General features: G+C 29.7%; 1 protein-coding gene across 2 annotated transcripts in view; it reads right to left on the minus strand.

The window, feature by feature from the left end:
• Sh (Potassium voltage-gated channel protein Shaker) overlaps positions 1-23,963 on the minus strand; it is a 543,641-nt gene that overhangs the window by 295,637 nt on the left and 224,041 nt on the right. The gene's annotated exons all lie outside the window — the stretch shown is intronic.

Raw genomic sequence — 23,963 nt, forward strand, 5'->3', positions numbered from 1 at the left:
ATTCAGTGATTTACTAGCATAAAACATGCAATTTCTTTATTGTTATTATTGATAATTAAGGAAATATTGTAAGATTATGATTGTTGCTGTGCTTCTTTTCAATCAAATTGCCCTTGTTAGTTTAGTCTGTTGCGTCCAACCAGTAAAATAAGCAGGGATTATAAGATAAAAGACAATGGCCGATAAATTGATGTACATCACATGCACAAAATTACCCATTCTGTAGATTACAGTGAGAGGCTGAATCATTTGGGCACTTAACCAAAAGAACCACCCAACCAAAATTCAATAAAAATCCTTAAAGTTATTAAGAAAACGTTATTATCAGACGTTGGGGACTCGTTTTATAAACAACCCAATGTCCCTTTCCTCCCTGAAAATAACTCTATTGTCAAATCATGACATTAAATTCAAATAAAATTATTAACTTATCATTTTAAAAACAATGTTATGGCTCAGTTTTTTTTTATTTTCAAATGAAGTTTATAAAAATTTAAACTATTTGTGATACAAAGTTTTGGATCTACTGCAGTTCACGGTAAAATATTGCTAGTAACGAATATTGCCAAAAATCTATGAATTTTAAAGGCTGCTAGCTGCCAAACGGCTGAACGTACAGATCATACCCGCACACCATTTTAAGCGGTATAAGAAGGCCTACAAATAATCTGGAATAGCCAAGATTAAATGATGCACAGGGAAAGCTTCACTGAAAAAAAACGCGTAAAAAATGACTTTTTCGCGCATTTCTCTGCACTGCGAGATAATTATGCATTATATATTTATGGCTATTCCAGATTATTTGTAGGCCTTCTTATGCCACTTAAAACAGTGTGCGGTCATGATATGTACATTTAGCCGTTTGGCAGCTAGCAGCCTTTAAAATTAATAGATTTTTGGCAATATTCGTTACCAGCAATATTTTACCGTAAACTGTAGTAGATCTAAAGTTTTAATTTGTAGCTACTGTGCAACAAAGTTGTGTCCTAATAATTAGCAAGACAACGATAATTTGCAATACATCATTATTGATAATAAACAAAATAATCCCTTCTGTAGATTAAAATTATTAATATACAATTTTGAAGACTGCTATTTGAGAATAAACCAATGAAAGTTCAACAAAAGTACCCAAAGTTTTAAAGATAAAGTGGTTAAAAACTTTGGATACTACTGTAATTTTAAACCAATGTCCCCCCCCCTCAATCTCCTGTAATTAGTGATGTGTCGGGTAACTGTCAGAGAGTTTTTGGGTTCGAGTCTGGATAACACCTCGTCATATTAAACGTTTTAAAACTGTCCTACTGGATATACAAACTGACCAACAGACGAAAGGGGGAAAAGCAACCTAAATTTATGACAATTTTTCCCCTGTCATAATATCCACGTATAATCTACATCCATTTATATAATGCCTGTATGGTTGCTTCTATATTAAAGTAATATATATAGAGCGATAAATAGTATATGTAACAATCACCCCTTTTCAAAGGCCTTCTACTAACTTAGGGTTGGGTCTTCGAGTTCAGCTGATTCTTTCAAAAATGTAAATACAGCCGGGTGCTGGCAAAAGAACAAAAGGCAAATTGTAAACTAATGTTAACACAAGGACGCCCAAGCTTTTTACTTTGTATTGGGGTAAAATTAGGGGTTCTATACAATCAAGGAGAGTAATCAAACGTATTTTAAAAAAACTTGAGGGGTGTAAAATAAGAGATTCAAAGTCTAAAGGGGTAAACACCCCTTAACCCTGTACTTGGACGTCTATGTATTACCTTTAATGATTTCTGTATTTTTTCCTAGTTAATTTCGTTTAATGATTTCTGTATTTTTTCCTAGTTAATTTCGTTTTTGTATTGTTTAAATACTGTTCATTTGTTGAAAATATTTTGAAAATTATCTATTGATCTCATATTACTGACAATAACCCAATAGTTTAAAATAAGGACATAGATAATTTTCCAACACCTCATGGATAGCTCAACCCTTTACGGAAAAATAATTGAAAACAACGTAAATTCAGGCAAAAAAAAAATTTGGGAACATCTGCAATATATTAGTTCTATATTTGTCGCTAGGTGTCACTAAACACTTAATAATTATGATTTACAAGAAAGTATTTACATGATTAGGAAAAATGTCTTGTTAATCATAAATAACTAGGTTTAAAAATATAGTAGTGTAAATCGGAAAAGATGATTATGAATATAATTTTAAAGGCAGGATCCTAGTTGTGAGAAATTGATAATGGTAGTTTTAAATACTTTTTAAAAGTTTACACAGTAATGGCAATTTTTCACAAAAATTGTCCCTTTCTTTTTCAAAAAGCAGAAGAAAGCATTAAACAGCTGAATTTAGAAAGCAAAGTTTAATAAAATTATTTTCGTCTGCTGAGCTTTAGGTCTTTGCTTTGGAAATCAAATAGTACGCTCTTTATACATCTATACTATAAAGAGGGAGGTCATTTTCTAGTAAATCCCGTAAAGGTGTGTGTTATAAGGCCTAAAAATAGTAGTAGAACGATAAGGTGCTCTATATATTTGTATTCCCTATTGAATAGAACAATAGGGAAAAAATTTTTTTTTTTTTTTTGATAACTGTACCTGGAATATCTTTAAAAAATAAGAAATTTCTATCAAACGCTTTGTTTGGCTCAAACTGACAAAAATTTAAAAAAAATATAATTATAATAAATCAACCTGTAAAGAATGGCTACTTCCTTTGTTTAATAGTATAGATTGTTCTTAACCTTTACATTGTACCTATAGAAAACATTATTATTATAATTACAGGGTGCGCCACATAAAACCGGACTTTTTCTAAATTGTAAACAAACTAACATAAAATCGTCAATTTTAAAGATTTTATGAAATTTTAAAAACTGGGAAGCAAACTAGGTATATGACTATTAGATCATTGAATAAAATCGCCGCCAGCATCAATCACCGCCTCTACACGCCTCCTCAACCGCCGGCAGTCCCAGGTCAAAATGTACCTGTCCAAGCTGGCGAAGTTCTCCTTGATAGTGGCAATGAGGGAGATCTTTGTGGTATGAGCACGTCTATTGGTGCATGCTTCAAAGTAGCTCCAGGCCCAAAAGTCCATTGAATTAAGATCGGGCTGCTGGGAGGCCGCATTTCCTTCGGATTGTGAGTAACCGCAGGATCCAAATTCACCCAACTTTCAAGCTACCCTTTGACACGGAGGCCTTTAGTTGGACCACAGTTGAGCTAGAACGACGTTCTATACCTTTTTGGAAATGGCATGAATTTTCAGCTAGGGTTGTCAGCACAATCCATAGTCTAAAATGAGTTTTTAAGTTCCATATAGGTCTTTAACGTCGAGAACTGAGAAATTTTCACTATTTTACATGATTTTTGACGTTTTTGACATTTCTAAATCTGCCACGTTTCACTTTGCCGGAGTACTACAGCCAAGCCATTTTAGATAGAGAGCTCTAGTCTTTTCTAGTGTCTTACTTATGTATCTAACGGCATCCCCAGCAAGTTGCATAACTCTTCCTCATCTACAGATGGGCTGAGGTCCGATTTAGTGGGCCCTAGTCGAGAATCCAGATTATATCACCAGCGCATTTCAAATCTGCCTTGTTTAACATAAGCGAGGCCAGCTCGGAGTACGAGCCCATCTTTGTCCAAAGATTTTTTTGTGCTAAAAGGTCATTACCTAAGCTTTTTATAGTGGGGTCAAACATCACGATTGGTCAAGTAGTTTTGACGCTATGACCGTTAAAAAAAAGTCCGGTTTTATGTGGCGCACCCTGTATATTTTTTTAAAATTTTTGTCAGTTTGAGCCAAACAAAGCGTTTAATAGAAATTTCGTATTTTTTAAAGATATTCCAGGTACGGATATCAAAAAAAAAAAAAATTTCCCTATTGTTCTATTCAATAGGGAATACAAATATATAGAGCACCTTATCGTTCTACTACTATTTTTAGGCCTTATAACACACACCTTTACAGGATTTACTAGAAAATGACCTCCCTCTTTATTGCTTCTATTCAAGCTGAAGTAACGAATACTGAAAACTTGTATTAAATCTAAATTCATAAACGTCCCCCTTCATGAAAATATAAAAGTCAACCCTTTGCCAAAATGTATAGATAGATATCAGAAAGAAAGTTTGATAAACTAAATGAATAATTTTAAATAGCAGAGCTACTCTTTAATTCACAAAATGTTCTTTGGATTGTGACCAGAACTTATTTACCTTACAAAATTCTTGTCTCAAAATTTATTAGTGAAAATGTTTCCTAAAACTTTATCTATAATATTCTATGTGTTTACATTATAATATTCAAATCTAAATTTACAAGTAAAAATATGGTACCTTATAATTAATTTATAATATATATGTGTAGCCAGTATAATATTCAAATCTAAATTTACAAGTAAAAATATGGTACCTTATAATTGATTTATAATATCTATGTGTAACCATTATAATATTCAAATCTAAACTCACTAGTAAAAATATGGTACCTAATACTTTATTTATAATATTCTATGTGTAGCCAGTATAATATTCAAATCTAAATTTATAAGTAAAAATATGGTACCTAATACTCTATCTATACTATTCTATGTGTATCTATTATAATATTCAAATATAAATTTACAAGTAAAACTATGGTACCTAAAACATTATCTATAATATTCTATGTGTATCTATTATAATATTCAAATCTAAACTCACCAGTAAAAATATGGTACCTAAAACTTTATCTAAAATATTCTATGTGTATCTATTATAATATTCAAATCTAAACTCACCAGTAAAAATATGGTACCTAATACTTTATCTATAATATTATATGTGTAGCCATTATAATATTCAAATCTAAATTCATTAGTAAAAATATGGTACCTAATACTTTATCTATAATATTATTTGTGTAGCCATTATAATATTCAAATCTAAACTCATTAGTAAAAATATGGTACCTAATACTTTATCTTTAATATTATATGTGTAGCTAATATAATATTCAAATCTAAATTCATCAGTATAAATATGGTACCTAAAACTTCATCTATAATATTCTATGTGTAGCCATTATAATATTCAAATCTAAATTTATTAGTAAAAATATGGTACCTAATACTTTATCTATAACATTCTATGTGTATCTATTATAATATTCAAATTCTAAACTAATTAGTAAAAATATGGTACCTAATACTCTATCTACAATATTCTATGTGTAGCCATTACAATATTCAAATCTAAACTCATTAGTAAAAATATGGTACCTAATACTTTATCTATAATATTCTATGTGTAACCATTATAATATTCAAATCTAAACTCATTAGTAAAAATATGGTACCTAATACTTTATCTATAATAATCTATGTGTAGCTATTATAATATTCAAATCTAAATTTATAAGTAATGATATGGTACCTAATACTTTATCTATAATATTCTATGTGAATCCATTATAATATTCAAATCTAAATTTACCAGTAAAAATATGGTACCTAATACTTTATCTATAATTTTCTATGTGTATCAATTATAATATTGAAATCTAAATTTATTAGTAAAAATATGATACCTAATACTTTATCTATAATATTCTATGTGTAGCCATTATAATATCCAAATCTAAATTTACAAGTACGAATATGGTACCTTATACTTTATCTATAATATTCTATGTGTAGTCATTATAATATTCAAATCTAAACTCATTAGTAAGAATATGGTACCTAATATTTTATCTATAACATTCTATGTGTATCTATTATAATATTCAAATCTAAACTTATTGGTCAGAATATGGTACCTAATACTTTATCTATAATATTCTATGTGTAACCATTATAATATTCAAATCTAAACTCATTAGTAGAAATATGGTACCTAATACTTTATCTATAATATTCTATGTGTAACCATTATAATATTCAAATCTAAACTCATTAGTAAAAATATGGTACCTAATACTTTATCTATAATATTCTATGTTTATCTATTACAATATTCAAATCTAAATTCATTAGTAAAAATATGGTACATTATAATTGATTTATAATATCTATGTGTAGCCTTTATAATATTCAAATCTAAACTCATTAGTAAAAATATGGTACTTAATACTTTATCTATAACATTCTATGTGTATACATTATAATATTCAAATCTAAACTCACTAGTAAAAATATGGTACCTAATACTTTATCTATAACATTCTATGTGTATCTATTATAATATTCAAATCTAAAATCACTAGTAAAAATATGATACCTAATACTTTATCTATAATATTCTATGTGTAGCCAATATAATATTCAAATTTTAATTTATAAGTAAAAATATGATACCTAATACTTTATCTATAATATTCTATGTGTATCAATTATAATATCCAAATCTAAATTTACAAGTAAGAATATGGTACCTTATACTTTATCTATAATATTCTATGTGTAGCCAATATAATATTCAAATCTTAATTTATAAGTAAAAATATGGTACCTAATACTTTATCTATAATATTCTATGTGTAGCTATTATAATATTCAAATATAAACTCATTAGTAAAAATATGGTACCTAATACTTTATCTATAATATTCTATGTGTAGTCATTATAATATTCAAATCTAAACTCATTAGTAAAAATATGATACCTAATACTTTATCTATGACAGTCTATGTGTAGCTATTATAATATTCAAATCTAAACTAATTAGTAAAAATATGGTACCTAATACTTTATCTATAATATTCTATGTGTTGCCATTATAATATTCAAATCTAAATTTATAAGTAATGATATGATACCTAATACATTATCTATAACATTTTATGTGTATCTATTATAATATTCAAATCTAAACTCATTAGTAAAAATATGGTACCTAATACTTTATCTATAATATTCTATGTGTAGCCATTATAATATTCAAATCTAAACTCATTAGTAAAAATATGGTACCTAATACTTTATCTATAATATTCTATATGTAGCCATTATAATATTCAAATCTAAACTCATTAGTAAAAATATGGTACCTAATACTTTATCTATAATATTCTATGTGTAGCCATTATAATATTCAAATCTAAACTCATTAGTAAAAATATGGTACCTAATACTTTATCTATAATATTCTATATGTAGCCATTATAATATTCAAATCTAAACTCATTAGTAAAAATATGGTACCTAATACTCTATCTATAATATTCTATGTGTAGCTATTATAATATTCAAATCTAAATTTATAAGTAATGATATGATACCTAATACTTTATCTATAATATTCTATGTGTAACCATTATAATATTCAAATCTAAACTCATTAGTAAAAATATGGTACCTAATACTTTATCTATAATATTCTATGTGTAACCATTATAATATTCAAATCTAAACTCATTAGTAAAAATATGGTACCTAATACTCTATCTATAATATTCTATGTGTAGCTATTATAATATTCAAATCTAAATTTATAAGTAATGATATGATATCTAATACTTTATCTATAATATTCTATGTGTAGCCATTATAATATTCAAATCTAAACTCATTAGTAAAAATATGGTACCTAATACTTTATCTATAATATTCTATGTGTAACCATTATAATATTCAAATCTAAACTCATTAGTAAAAATATGGTACCTAATACTTTATCTATAATATTCTATGTGTAACCATTATAATATTCAAATCTAAACTCATCAGTAAAAATATGGTACCTAATACTTTATCTATAATATTCTATGTGTAACCATTATGATATTCAAATCTAAACTCACCAGTAAAAATATGGGACCTAATACTTTATCTATAATATTCTATGTGTAGCCATTATAATATTCAAATCTAAGTTTAAAAGTAAAAATATGGCACCTAGTACTTTATCTATAATATTCTATGTGTAGCCATTATAATATTCAAATCTAAATTTACAAGTAAAAATATGGTACCTAATACTTTATCTATAATATTCTATGTGTATCAATTATAATATTGAAATCTAAATTTATTAGTAAAAATATGATACCTAATACTTTATCTATAACTAGCTGCTACGCCCCTAGAGACCTCTAGGGGCACTTGAGGAGGTGGAGTTAAATCCCAAAACCAACATTTTTCTATTTTAGTTTCCATTTTTTTTGAGGAGTGGGAGTAATTTTTTTCTGGGGGCGATTTTTCTTGGGAGGGTGGCGGTACCCTCCCCCAAAATAGTTAAAAACCTTCCTTGGACCTCTAAGAAGATACCCTGTAAAGGAGAACCCAATCGGTTCAGCGGTTAGCGAGATCCTTTGGTACAGACAAAAAAAGCTTACTACTTTATATTATAGGATATTCTATGTGTATCAATTATAATATTGAAATCTAAATTTATTAGTAAAAATATGATACCTAATACTTTATCTATAATATTCTATGTGTAGCCATTATAATATCCAAATCTAAATTTACAAGTAAGAATATGGTACCTTATACTTTATCTATAATATTCTATGTGTAGTCATTATAATATTCAAATCTAAACTCATTAGTAAGAATATGGTACCTAATACTTTATCTATAACATTCTATGTGTATCTATTATAATATTCAAATCTAAACTCATTGGTCAGAATATGGTACCTAATACTTTATCTATAATATTCTATGTGTAACCATTATAATATTCAAATCTAAACTCATTAGTAGAAATATGATACCTAATACTTTATCTATAACTAGCGGCTACGCCCCTAGAGGCCTCTAGGGGCACTTGAGGAGGAGAGAGTCAAATTTAATAATTCAATTTCTTATTTTAGATTTTAAAAGAAAAAGTTAAAAAAAATTTACGTTTGATGTTTGTTTTTCGTTGAACTCTCTTTCTAAAATTGGTAATTTTTTTAAAAATTTAATTTCTCTAGGGAGGGTGGTGGTACCCTCCCCCAAAATAGTTATAAACCTTCCCGGGACATATGAGAATCTACCCTGTTAAGGAGAACCCAATCGGTTCAGCGGTTAGCGAGATCCTTCGGTACACACAGACAGACAGACACACAGACAGACACACAGACAGACACACAGACAGACAAACATCCTGTTACTTTAGTATAAGGATATTCTATGTGTAACCATTATAATATTCAAATCTAAACTCATCAGTAAAAATATGGTACCTAATACTTTATCTATAATATTCTATGTGTAGCTATTATAATATTCAAATCTAAACTCATCAGTAAAAATATGGTACCTAATACTTTATCTATAATATTCTATATGTAACCATTATGATATTCAAATCTAAACTCACCAGTAAAAATATGGAACCTAATACTTTATCTATAATATTCTATGTGTAGCCATTATAATATTCAAATCTAAGTTTACAAGTAAAAATATGGTACCTAATACTTTATCTATAATATTCTATGTGTAGCCATTATAATATTCAAATCTAAATTTACAAGTAAAAATATGGTACCTAATACTTTATCTATAATATTCTATGTGTATCAATTATAATATTGAAATCTAAATTTATTAGTAAAAATATGATACCTAATACTTTATCTATAATATTCTATGTGTATCAATTATAATATTGAAATCTAAATTTATTAGTAAAAATATGATACCTAATACTTTATCTATAATTTTCTATGTGTATCAATTATAATATTGAAATCTAAATTTATTAGTAAAAATATGATACCTAATACTTTATCTATAATATTCTATGTGTAGCCATTATAATATCCAAATCTAAATTTACAAGTAAGAATATGGTACCTTATACTTTATCTATAATATTCTATGTGTAGTCATTATAATATTCAAATCTAAACTCATTAGTAAGAATATGGTACCTAATACTTTATCTATAACATTCTATGTGTATCTATTATAATATTCAAATCTAAACTCATTGGTCAGAATATGGTACCTAATACTTTATCTATAATATTCTATGTGTAGCCATTATAATATTCAAATCTAAATTTATAAGTAATGATATGATACCTAATACTTTATCTATAATATTCTATGTGTATTTATTATAATATTCAAATCTTAACTCATCTGTAAAAATATGGTACCTTTTACTTTATCAATAATATTCTATGTGTAGCCATTATAATATTCAAATCTAAACTCATTAGTAAAAATATGGTACCTAATACTTTATCTATAATATTCTATGTGTAGCTATTATAATATTCAAATATAAACTCACCAGTAAAAATATGGTACCTAATACTTTATCTATAATATTCTATGTGTAGCTATTATAATATTCAAATCTAAACTGTGCTCTGTGCCAAAACTGGTTTCAACTTTTCTAATAAAAACTCAGATCATATGGACTCAAACTTACCACGGCGATCGAACTTTCCAGCAAAAAAAACCTTTAATTAGTTAGCACAGTTAAAAAATTACTTTTTGTAACACATTTTTTATAAAATCTACAGCATGACCCTCGAAAAAGTATTTTTAAGCATCTGCAGCCCTTATTTCTCAATGAATTATTAAAAAATGCATATGTCCTTGTTCTCCATAGTATTCCACGTAAGTAGATATAAAAATATTTTTTTTACCTCCATTAACACCGGAGATTTTTAGAGCTAAAGTTTTGAAAAAGTGACTGAGAAAAAGAATTTTTTTTTGTTTCTCTTATTTTTTGGATGGTTATATTTTGTTTTTCTGGCAATTGAATAATGAGACACAAAGAAAAACAAGTTAACTAAATATTTCTTTCTTATTCCACCAAAAATGTAAATTTTTAATGGCAAAAAATACTACTGAATGAATTGATTATTTGCAAATTTTAGGTTATTTATTAACCCTTATTTATAGAAAAGGATTAATTATGACAGTTGCTCCGCCTACTTTTCTGACATCTCAATTATTTAATCAGGGGTAAATTAAGCTTTTTAGACTAAAAAATCATTATGTTTTATTTTTATTTTCTTTATAACTTGTTTGTTATTAAAGTTAGGATTGTGAAACAAAAACAATTTTCCTGCTATATTCATAGAGATTTATTTGGTTTTTTAATCTTAAACAATTTTGCCTAATAAGTAAGTTTTTCAAAATATCATTAAACTAAAAAGACTCAAAAAATATGTGTAAAAAAATGCTTTTTACTCAAAAACTAAATTTTTTATTTCATTTTTGTATAAAGTTTCTGCTAGTAACAAAAATAAAAGGATTTCTAGCTTAATTTTGCTAAAAAAGTCGTATCATGTTAAAAGTTAGTTTTTCCTCAGTCACTTTTTCAAAACTTTAGCACTAAAAATCTCCGGTGTTAATGGAGGTAAAAAAAATATTTTTATATCTACTTACGTGGAATACTATAGAGAACAAGGACATATGCATTTTTTAATAATTCATTGAGAAATAAGGGCTGCAGATGCTTAAAAATACTTTTTCGAGGGTCATGCTGTATATCTGGGTTTGTTGCATATTATTACTAGCGGCTAAGCCCCTAGAAGCCACTGGGGGACTCTAAGGTGGAAAAAAGGTGGTTTATTACACTAATCCCCAAAGATTTATGATAACACTTTCAAAATGGTTAGCTTAACAACCCTGGGGACTTTAATTGAATTTGGTTGGTTGGTTCATTTAGTTGAGTTTCCAAACATTTCAATTCAACCACTAATTGTAATTTACAGAAGGGGTAACTAGTGTATCATCGTTTGGGATATAAATCAATTTTTCGGCCATTGTCCTGTCCCTTTAAATCCCTGTATTTTTTCAAAACTAAAAATATGTCAGAGAAGGGTATGGGGGGGGGGGGGAATTGATTAAAGGCCCATTTATTGATATCAGTGAAAGCACAAAAGTGCAATTAATTTCATATCCAGGATGGTTTCCAGACTTTAATAATAGGTTTTGCTTTTAACAAATTATATATATAAACCATGTATAAAAAATATTAAACAATAAACAAGTTTTTTTATTAGTCCTTTACGATCTCGCTAAACACTAAAATATTCCATGTGACCCTTTTTAGAAAAGCTTTGTATGGTACGGTTTTAAGCTATTTCATAGTTTTAGGTTTATAGCTCTTTATCTTATCCCTTGAGATCCCTGGGAATAATGATATTTAAAATTATAAACTGTATATTTATTAGAGGAATCATATATAGAGCAATCTATAAACCTTTTTCCATAAGCTGCTAAATCAGCAACATGAGACTATAATTCAATTTGTATGTTTATGTCTGTCCTTCTTTTAGTTAGTTTGTTATTCCGTAACGCTAAATATTATGCTAAATCTGTTTTTTTGGGAAAACTAATCTTTTCTGGAATAATACTATTAATATTCACCAATACAATCAAACTATCAGTTATTGACACACGATCACAACCAAATTATAGGATAGGTTTGGATAGAAATATCATAAAATCAATTTTTTGGCCAGCTATAATTTGAGGTTTTTATACCAGACTCATTTACTTAATTCACGTGTCATTGAAACCAGGGAGGGAGGGAACATTGGGCTGTTTATTAAACTAGTCTCCAAAGTTTTTATAATAACGTTTTTTTCTTATTCGTTGACTTTAGGTACATTTTTCAATTTTAATTGGTTGGCTCATTAAGTTGAGTGTCAAAACGTTTCAACCACCAATTGTAATCTACAAAAAGTGTAATTTTGGGTATCATTATTGGGAATGTACGACCGTCCAGTTATCGACCATTGTCTTATCCTGTAAATCCCTGCATTTAAGCTGTAATTAAAGCATATTTATAATTTTCATGAAAAACCAAGACAATTATGTTCAAAAGTAGATCTCATATAATTGCATGGAAAAGGGAATGTGATTCTGACAAACAATTATAAGTGAAAATTTACCCTTTAACTCCCTTCCCTTTTTTCTCCCCCTTCTTATTCACTTCCCTCTCAGTTACCCAAAAAAACAAATTTTACTCCAACTTTACTCCAACAAAATTTGAATCTTCGGCAATTTCAAATGGAATTAATTGGCTGAATAGCAGCCCCTATATAAATGTAACAGCATGTTTGTTTATCAGCCTGGGTGTGTGTCTGACCGCATGTAGCTATAGATCTGGTTAACCACTGAACCAATATGGTTCTTCTTTCCAATGAAGCTTCTTATTAATCCAAAAAAGGTTAACAACTATTTTCAGGGAGAGTACCCTTAACAAAAATTCCCCCTGGAAAACTAAATTGTAAAGTGGAGGGTCAATATACCCCTTCCCCCTATTTATTGATGCCCCTAGAGGCCTCTAGTGCCTAAGCCGCTATCTATATTGATATTTTACTTTGAAGATTACAACACAGTATGATGAAGCCATTTACAAGATTTATTGAAAATACCAAACTTTTAATTGATAGATTTATTCTAGATTTAACTGGAAATAAATTCTTTATAAAATAAACATTTTCCATAAAATTAATAATTAACCAATATATTTAAATATCGAGTTTTATTTATTTCCATGTAGTTTAATTTATTGCTGAACATAAATTTAATTTATAAACAAACAGAAATTGAATATGAAGATATGCTTACAAAGCAGCTTAAAACTTGTCTGAAGAAAAACTTTTCATCTGACCCTTTTTCACACTTTATTCAGGAAGAGAATCTTTTCTGTTATTAGGGTCTATACGTCTGTCCGTACCTAACCATTTGTATTATATGTCTTTTTTATTAATGTCAAACTTGGCATGATGATTCCTGTACAAGTTAGGTAAGATTTACATATTTTTTTAGGATCATATTAACAAAAATCTATACGGATATAATTTAGTAGCGAAGCTACTCTTTTAATCATTATTTCTATCCTAGCTTAATATTCTTTTCTCTCTTTTCGTAGACTTAATTTTATCAATTTTAGTATATTTTAAACAGAAACACGTAAATACATTTTTGTTGAATTATTAATGTTGTAATTAAATTGTTGATATCGGTGTGTATCAATTTCGCATATGTTTTATTATATTCTAATGGATATATTGTTTATAGGATATTACACCAGATTTTCATATTCTCTAAGAAAGTTTAACTATCACCGGGTTAAAATAACGATCACCTCCACCTACCATTTACCCCATACCCTTCTATTCTACTGGATGAACGAACGGACCGATAAATAAGTTCGATGTTAGCCACAATTTCTTCCCTGTCATAATATCCTCGTATAGAAAGGTTATTAACATAATATTTTATCTAATTCTTGTAGATTTCTCGTATGATTTTGTAGGATATTTTACAAAAAAAAATCAATTTTTGAGATCTGGCTACCATAGCCGATTCAGCATCCCAAAAGTTTTTAAAGAATCCAGGGGTATAGTTCCTTTCGTGGCAACGCCCCTTAAGGAGCGATTCACAGTAGTTTTTCTCCTACTTCTAGCCCCTGCGAGAGTTCTAACCCTGCGGGGCCAATTTTAAAAATACGACGAATCACCCCTTAAGGGGCGTTGCCACGAAAGGGACTATACCCGAATCCACTTCTGTTTTATAATTTCGATAATATGTTACATGAGCGGAAGTGAATACACACCGTTGTTAATATGAAACCATAAGAAACTGGAAAACTTTCCATGAAAAAATCTGAAATAAAATGACACCATGACACAAATATTAGATCTGTAAATCAATTTAACTTTTCTTAATGTTTAATAATTTTTGTAAGTTTTAATTTAGAATTTACCCATTCTTGATTCATAAAGATTTGTTGTCTTTAAACGTTTATAAAGGATCTCATACAAAGATCTTGCCATAAAGAATATAAATGAATTTTTAGATTATTATTTATTTTCTTGTCCACCACATTTATTTAGAATAATTATCTCTTTACTTTGTTCAAAACTCAGGACCAAAAAGTTAAGTAGCAAAGTAGCAAATTAAAAACAAACTGTGTGTAGGTCAATTCACAAGATATATCCTATTTTTTAGTAGATTAGTTAGCTTTTTTATCTGTAGCGAAGGATCTTGCTAACCGATAAGGTACTCCTTTATAGTGAGGCTTCTTATGGGTTTTGAGATAATTTGTAGCTATTTTTTCTATAAAAAAAAGTCTGGATTTAGTCTATTTTTCTGATTTTTAATATCCCTTCGTAAATCGAGCCTCAAGATACTAGGTGCGCAACCGCTAGTGTTTACATATATAGTAGATAGGATGTGTCATCCTTAAACTGCTAGGTGTCTTTCTTAAATCAACCAGATACATTTTTGTTTACAACCAAGCACATTCCTTTTATTTGAAATCAACGTCCCAACGTTTTCAGACTTGGCTATAGAGATGCTTCGCTTTTTACGTGGTACCTAATCATTCTTGTCATCCTCATGTCAAAAATTATGTCAATAAGACAACTATCTCACTAATAAAACATCTAAAGAAGAAGATTCGTTTAAAAAAATAGTTTATTGTATATATTCCCCAAAAAAATGAGCTGTCATTCTTAATTTAGGTTTAATTTTTTTGCTGAAAACATGATAAATGTAAAATATTACAAGTTGTTTGCCAATTACTTTAAAAACTGTCAGCACTAATAATGTGTTTATTTAATGATTCAAATATCAAATGGTAATTATGTTTCTTTGCTTATTTATATCATGTACTATATTCATTGTTTCAAATTTAACTTTTATTTTTTTTATGATATTTTTTTGCCGCTAAGGAGTTATTGTATTGATTGTACTAATTGATATATTATTACTTGGATCGTACACCAGATTTTCATGTTCTCTAATAAAGTGAAACACGTTGTGGACTAAATAACGATTCTAGCTTTTCACCCTCTTTAGCCCATCCAATCTTCTCCTACTATATGAACCAACTGACAAATAAATGCGTTTCATGTTATTAAGATAAATTTACGACAATTTTTCCCTTGTCATAATATTCACGTATATTCTACATCCATTTCTGTTCCATAACTTTCTGAAGACATTCTAAATGTTAACAACTGCTACTATGTTATCTTTCCTCTGATTATTGAAGATAATTGAGTAAGACGGAGGATTAATATTACATGATATCAGTACAACCTTTATCCCAAGCACTTGAGGAGAGTGTAGTAAATAACGGTGACATGATTTGGGACACCTGATATATTCAGCGAATCTGAGATAATAATGAAATAGCGGATCAAGTCAAAATATACTTGAACCTAGAGCTAGAACTGGCCCAAGTTGAGTGGTATTAACAGTAGGAAGTGGGAAGAAAGTCTTGAGCAAATAATAACACAACTCCTTAGAATCACAGTTAGGTTTTCCTAACAAAGGTTGGGAAATAGATTGCTTGGTTGTCTGATTGATGTTAGATTGTACAATACCCTATGGTCTTCTGACGAGAACAATGAACATGTAGTCAACCTCTAAAATGTAATAGGTAGATAAACAAAAACAAAAAATATTCCTACCAAAATTGGTTTTAATGTAGAAACTTCTTATTGAAAATATATTTTTAAAACAAAGTACGTCTATATATCAATTATCATTATAGGACCAGGGTCAAATATCTTTAATATTGATTCATTTAAAAATGACATTATTCCTTTTTTTAAAATGCAAGCAAAATTGTTTATACTTTAAAAGAGTATTTTTGGCAGAGTATTGTATTAGAATTTTTTTTTTTTATTGAAAATCTATTAAATTAAGACTAATTAAGACTCAGGGATCTACAGGGCTGATACAATGGCCAATAAATTGATGTAATCCTAAATGATTTTACTCAATATTACCCCTTCCAAAGATTAAAATTAGTGGTTGAAACGTATAAACACTCAACATAATTAAATGACCAATCAAAATTCACTGAAGTCCCCAAAGTTGTTAAGCCAGCGAATAAGAAAACGTCATTATACGTCATGGGGACTAGCGTTATAAACATCCCATTGTCCCCTCTTTATTTGTTATTATGTTTGTAAAATTGTTGAATGTATTGCAATGTCCTTAGTTAAATCCAAGCCTTTCAAGAATATTTGATGTAGTTTAGTCTACAACTTATACCAGACACAATTGGTTATAATTAGTAAAAAAAAATACCTTTTAAAAACTTGGACATAATTTCATTTTTAGGACTCCAAGAGCTACCTTATGTCATATGATTTTAATAACTTTATATTTCTGTATTAGCTTTTAGTATCGAAGCTACTCTATAATTCAATATGTCTGTCCATCCGTCCCCCAGTAACGCTAATGGGGCAATTTTTTATATTCTGTTGTTATTTTCTCCAATAATCTATTAATTATTTAACAGATGCTCTTTGAATCTCCTTATCCTTGATTTATTTGTGCTTCGCTACGTTTGGATGTTGTCATCCTTAATAAATCATTTTACATTGTTTAAAGTTTTGAACTAACTCTTTCATTATTTGCAGATTTTCAAACTTAATAACAGAAGTGATACAACAAGACCAAAGGAGGGATGGGACATTGGCCGTTTATTACTCTTGTTCCAAAAGTTTTTGTTCTCAATGTTTTCTTATTTTTTGGCATAACAACTTATGGGAATTTTATTGAATTTCAATTGGTTGATTCCTTAAGTTGAGTGTCCAAACGTTTTAATCATTAATTGTAATCTACAGAAGGGGTAATTTTATGTATCATCATTGGGGATGTAAATCCATTTATCGGCCATTGTCTTATCCCTTTAGATCCCTGCGTTGTTATAATGAGACAGAGTTTAATGTTGATTTTGACCTGTTCTGGAATATCAACTATTTTTGTATTATATTATAATAATATGGATTTGGAAGATAATTATAACTTCAGGTTTAAATTAATTTAAATGATTTAAATATTAAACATTTTAACTATGTTTTTTTTTATAAAAAAATATTATTTTACTTCAACAAATAACACTTTTCTTTGTGTTTTTAAGTATAGAAGCTACTCTGTCTGTAACACTATAGGGAAATATAATTTTATAACCTTTGTCCTTCATTCTGTCAGTCCTTAAATAAATATTAAAGAATACTTGAGAAAGCTTTCGTGATTTTTTTCTCCATTTCTTTTTATTTTCATTTTAACAAAAGCTCATTAAATCTCCCTATTAATCCATGATTTTGTGCTTCGTTATTATTATGGATGTTGTTCTTCTTATTTATATTTATTTTATTTATATTGACTTAACAAAAGCATTTAACTCTAGGCCAAATTCATTCTATAATCAAGAAGGAGAATTGCAAAGAGGTCTTAGGAAAGTGATCATATGTTTTATATGCAGCCAAGGATATATCAACGACAACAAAACTTTAAAAAGTATAAAAAGATGTAATTTCACATCTATTATCAAACATTTTAAATTTATTTTTAGAATTTAAGGATAACCAGTATGTCTTTAAACCCGATTGATATCCACTGGACTAGAACCGGATCCCAGCCCCACTGAAATAGCATGTATACACTATACATGTTATTACAATTTTCTACGAATATTAAAATAAATATCAAAAAGTTAATGTAAGATTTGTTAGCCCGGACCTTCGGCCCCTCGAGTCTAACAAAACAGGTTTAGATCTTATAACTTTTCATCTATAGTATTCGGAGAAAGCTGTCTATAATACCATGGTATAAATAACAATTAATGATACGATTTATGAAGCTACTCTGTACAGTTTGTAATTTGATTGGCCTGTCAATTAATAATTTACTTGTCAACTTACACGGGCAATTCCAAGGTTAAGCTAAATGTATGTCAGGGGCGTCCAAGCTTTTTTTTTGGGGGGGGGGTAAAAAAATTTAGGGGGGGGGGGGGTAATTCGTGTTTGGGGGGGTAAAATGGCGCGCGAAGCGCGCCGAAATTTTTTTTTACCCCCCCCAAAATTTTTACCCCGGGGGTAAAATTTGATTGGGAGGGGTAATTACCCCCCCTAAAGTCTGTTGGGGGGGGTAAAAACTCCCCCCAAATCTGTTGGGGGGGGTAATTACCCCCCCCAAACTAATTTACCCCGGAGGTAAAATTTTTTTGGGGGGGTAATTTAATTATGTAAAAAAAGCACCTACCTAATCTATTAAGTTAATAAGTACTATCCTATAACATAAAGTAGTAAGTAAGGTTTATTTGACTATAGCTTCAGATTTCATTACTTTTAATACTGAGTTCTCCTTTTTAGGAAAGCTTCACATAGATCCCATGATGGTTCCACACTATTATAGGTCAATCCTTTGAATGGTTTAAGGCTATTTTTCTCCTCCCTTTTTACCCTTTAGAAAACACGAGTTCTTAGATGCTATTCAAATATATAGTAGTATCTCATTCTCAGAACATAAAAATACAATAATTAACTCACTAACCAATGAACCAATATGATTATACTTTAAAGTGAAGCGTCTTATAGTTCCTGGTAAGTTTTATAACTAGTTTTGAGACACCCTGACATCCTCCCAAAAGAAATCGCCTATAGAAATTCTTTTTCATTATTTAATGAAATATTTAATTTAGTTAGGTATCTATTTTATGGAATCTTCAGTGCTTTACAATTACATCATAGATCCCCGGGATGGTTTAGGGGGGGGGGGGGCGGGGATTACTCCCTCCCCCCCCCAAAAAAAAATTTTCAGTAAAATTTTTTTTTTAAGAACATTCAATTTGGGGGGGGGGGTAAATACCCCCCCCAAAAATTTTTTTTCAAAGAACATTTATTTTGGGGGGGGGGGTAATTACCCCCCCAAAATGGTTTGGGGGGGGGGTAAATACCCCCCCCAAAATCGTTGGGGGTGCCTACGGCACCCCCAAGGTAGGGGTAATTTTTTATTGGGGGGGTATTGTTCAAAAAATTTTGGGGGTGCCAAATGGCCCATTACCCCCCCCCTTGGACGCCTATGATGTATGTACACCTTAATTTGATATTAACTAAATTACCCCCTTTTTAGATTAAATTATTTGTTGAAAGTTTGAACCAACTAATGTTGATTTAATAAAAGTACCAAATTTTTAAGTCAACGAATGAGAAAACGTGATTGCAAAACACAGACAGTAGTAAATTTTAAAATAGTGGACTTTTTTACGGGGGGTGGGTATAAAGTATTGGGGAGTTGAATGAAAGATATGTAGATTATAAAGCATCATCATCATGATCACTGTTTTGTAGAAAAGCTTTGAATAACCTGGCAAAAGAATATTTGATATACAATGATACAGCTATGCCTGATACTAATTCAGATCAGTTTTGGACAGGTAATCTTAGCTTATAGCAATACAGGTCTATTCCTGTGGGTCTATCCTTATAAAAATTAAATTTATCAGGGAGGGAGGGGACATTGGACTGTAAATTACAACGGTACTCAATGTTTTTAGACACCTTGGCTCAAAAATATGGGAACTTTTTTTTTGTTGATAAAAATAAGGGATTATCCATCTGTTTTAGGGGTTTCTTTCCCACTTCTCCTTTCATCTCCCTCATTTTTATGACGTCACATTGCTGATTTTTGAAACACTTTGTCCAGCTACAAAATACGTGAACAGCAGAAAGGGTTAATTTTGTTTGTCATCATTCATATGTATTCATATTCATAAAACAGAGATCAACTACATTTGAAATATCAATGAAAACAACGAAAAAGAAGAGTCGACAGACTGACGGACGTTTGTAAAATTTCAAGTTAATGAGTAGCTGCGCTACGCATAATAAAACAATTATTATTGTTTAGAAGTGAAAACACATATGGATATACCAGTGGGTATTTCTCTTAAACCAAATCAGGAATTTTATAATACTCCAACAGAAACTAGTTGCTACCCCCCCCCCCCTATCTTCCAATAAAGGGCGAAATATGTCAGAAAAGTAGCCTAAACCCATCCTTATCCTTGAAAAGTAGATTCAGACTGGCAAGAGCTTACTACTTTATATGATAGGATAGATTATTAAGGAAAAACTGGAAAGACAGATAGGTGGATAGACAGATAGGTGGATAGACAGATAGGTGGATAGACAGATAGATGGATAGACAGATAGATGGATAGTTATATAGATGGATAGACAGATAAATGGGAAGACAGATAGGTGGATAGTTATATAGATGGATAGACAGATATTTGGATAGACAGATAGATGGATAGTTATATATAGATGGATAGACAGATAGATGGGTAGACAGATAGATGGAAAGACAGATAGATGGAAAGACAGATAGATGGAAAGACAGATAGATGGAAAGACAGATAGATGGAACGACAAATAGGTGGATATCCTTATAATAAAGTAACAGGATGTTTGTCTGTGTGTTTGTGTGTTTGAATGTTTGTACCGAAGGATCTCGCTAACCGCTGAACCGATCGGGTTCTCCTCAACAGGGTAGCTTCTCATAGGTCCCGGGAAGGTTTATAACTATTTTCTTGGGAGGTGGGACACCCCTAACCCCCCCCAAAAAATGAAAAATCCCCCCCCTCAAAAAAAAGAAAATCTCCTCCTCAAGTGCCCCTAGAGGCCACTAGGGGCGTAGCCGCTAGTCCTATTTATAGGTAATAAGCTTTTTTTCTCTGTAACGAAGGATCTCACTAACCGCTGAACCGATTTAGTTCTCCTTTTTCAAAAAATCTTCAAATATGTCGCAGGATGGTTTTAGGCTATTTTATTTCTTGATTTATGTTTTGGGATGGTTTTAGGCCATTTTTGCCATTTTCTAGCTCTTGAAATACAGAGTCCCTAGATGCTAGGGTCGCAGCTGCTAGTATCTATATAATGAAGAATAGATTGATAATCAAAAGATTAATATATCCATAAACAGATAGTTAGGTTTAATGCAGGTGTTGAGGGGACATTCAGCTGTAAATCACGTCTATTATCCTGATTTTTTGGCTAATACAGTATTATAAATAATGACAGACTACAAATGTCTTGATATTAACAACATGGAGAACCGGATCTTCGTTTCTGGGCCAACTAATAAACTCTTATCCAGGTATTTAATGACTGGACTTGTTTTAATTGTTTAAGAATTGACCTAAATAAATTTGAGAATAATAAGGCTAGGGCAATGTTAATTCTTATAATTTAAAGCTTTGACAAATAATATCTGTTAAGGAAAGTTAACGTGTATATCATTAAATCTATATAGAATTTTAGGGAGGAGGGGGGGGGGGGGGGGAGTGTCATTATAAAATTTGTTTTCCATTTAATGTCTGTATAAAATACTAATTTGGAAAAAATTTCTTCAATAAGGTTTCGTGATTTCTTTTCTTTCGTTACAGAATTGTTTTTAGTTCCAAAGCAATCCTAAATTTGGTATCAGTCCACCGCCTTAAGTCATAAAACTTTGTCATATTGCCACAATTTATGAATTTTAAGAATGTAATTTGTATTTAGGTGTTTTCTATTATTTTGAACCCCTACAAGTGTACAACAAGAAAAAGAACAGAATAACTTCAAACCAAAAAACAAAATTATTATCAAAATTGTACAAATGCGAATTTGATGAGCAAAATTCAGGAATCTTTTAAAAAATAATCTTGTAGCCCCTTTTTAATGGCAAAACATTTGCCTGAAGGTCCTAGCAGTAAATGTAGTTTGGCTGTATATAAATCAAGAAAATTTCTCATTTTCTTTCCTATATCAAACATTTAAACCTTTCCTTGACCCAAACCCAGCTTTCATGAACATCTAAGACCAATCAATACATCCATATTCTAACAAACACTGCATCTACTTTAATATTAGTGATTAATTTTTGAAAGATTTAATTATCAGAATATCTTGATCATATTTATCGTCACAGATATTTCTTCAAAAATGACAGAAGTACTAGGTAAATTTTATTAGTAGCGAAGCTATTCTATAATTCATTTTGTTTGTTTGTCAGTCAATCCGTAGCACGATGGAAAAACTTTTTTTTCAGCTGTCATTGAAGATAGACAGCTGCAATTTAAAGTGTAGATTTTAAACACAAATATATTGACTTTTTCATACACGATTTTTTAATATGGCTTTTTAAAACTATATTAAAAACTTTACTGTGAGGGTTTTACTTAATTTGCCTAATTTAAGGGAAAGCACTAAGATTGCTATTTTTTAAAGTAACTAATCATGTTTATTACTCAATTTTAGGTTGATGAGTGCTTGCAAGCATAAAGAGACAAAGTTGTGTTATAACCCTAAATTTCTGGGCCTCATATGTCCATACTATCCAGTCAAACTTATCAAATCTGTGAGGTGTTTATACAAAATAATGCAGCAATAAATGTTTAAGTATAGATGTATAAGCCAAACATCTACCTGGATCCCCTTGTTGGGGAAAAATTTCGTCTGCTACCAAATTGCTTATTGAACTTTAGTGGCGACTTGGTTGTGTTAATATTCCCGACGCTATTTGTTGATTTTCAACTTAAACATATTTTTTTTTTGTAAAACCTGACCCAAAATAATCATCTAAAAACTAGGGAGGGGGGGGGAGTAGTATTGGACTAGAAATATCGCTAGTCCCCAAAGTTTTATTATAACATTTTCTTATTTTTTGTTGTTAGAACTTTTGGGACTTTTATTGAATGTCATTGGTTGGTTAATTTAGTTGAGTGTACAAATGTTTCAGCCACTGATTGTAATTTACATAAAGGGTAATTCTGTTAATCATCATTGGGGATTTACATCACATCCTTGATGTTTTGCTGTTAATTAAGAAAAAAACTTTATCTGTTTGTATAAACACTTTTATGTTAGAATACGAATGAAAGAGGCTGTTCAGTTATTGGAGGACAAAAATTTAAATCTCAAAGGCACATTCGATTTCATTGTTTATATATTATTTTCCTCTTTTTTTAAGAATAGTAAATTCTAGCGAGTCAAAGAATAGTTATTAATCACATCGTATTATAAACATCTTTCCGCGGATATCAAAATGAAAAACTGATTTCAATTATATGAGTTTTTATTTAAAATTGTCTGTAATACGGTACTATATATGATTTATCATTATGTCTGAGAACAGGTTCTTATCCAGCGGATAATGTTCAGTTTCGAAGCCATACTGGAAAAAAAATATCCGATTCCTAAAAAGTAG

This window comes from Acartia tonsa, chromosome 12, assembly GCF_053477335.1.
Source record: "Acartia tonsa isolate MP-2025a chromosome 12, ASM5347733v1, whole genome shotgun sequence".
NCBI lineage: Eukaryota > Metazoa > Arthropoda > Copepoda > Calanoida > Acartiidae > Acartia > Acartia tonsa.